Source organism: Apaloderma vittatum, unplaced genomic scaffold (genome assembly GCF_000703405.1).
Source record: "Apaloderma vittatum isolate BGI_N311 unplaced genomic scaffold, ASM70340v1 scaffold22267, whole genome shotgun sequence".
Taxonomy (NCBI): Eukaryota; Metazoa; Chordata; class Aves; order Trogoniformes; family Trogonidae; genus Apaloderma; species Apaloderma vittatum.
In genome coordinates, this window is record NW_009725931.1 from 23,251 (window position 1) to 23,605 (window position 355).

Consider the following 355-nt stretch of genomic DNA (forward strand, 5'->3'; position numbering starts at 1 on the left):
TGCGGCGGCTGCACCGACGCGTCCTCTCGGCTGGACAGGCACGAGTGCTGCGGGAAACCGCTTCAAACATCGACACCGTTTATTTGCGTACCCCAGCGATCTGGGGAAACCCGTTAATCAGGAGGAGTACCTGCGTCCACGTTATTATTACACTCTTTAAAAATCTCCGAACACCGAGAAGTCACGGAAATCAGAGCAAGCTCACCATGTGGCCAACGAAAACCTTGGCAGGAGCTGAAAACCGTTCCCGACGGCACCCTCACACCTGACTCCTGGCGTAACGAGGACGGGGGCTGGGGAGCGATGCAGCTCAGCTCGGCTCAGGTCAGCTTGGCTCGGCTCAGCCGCTCCGCGA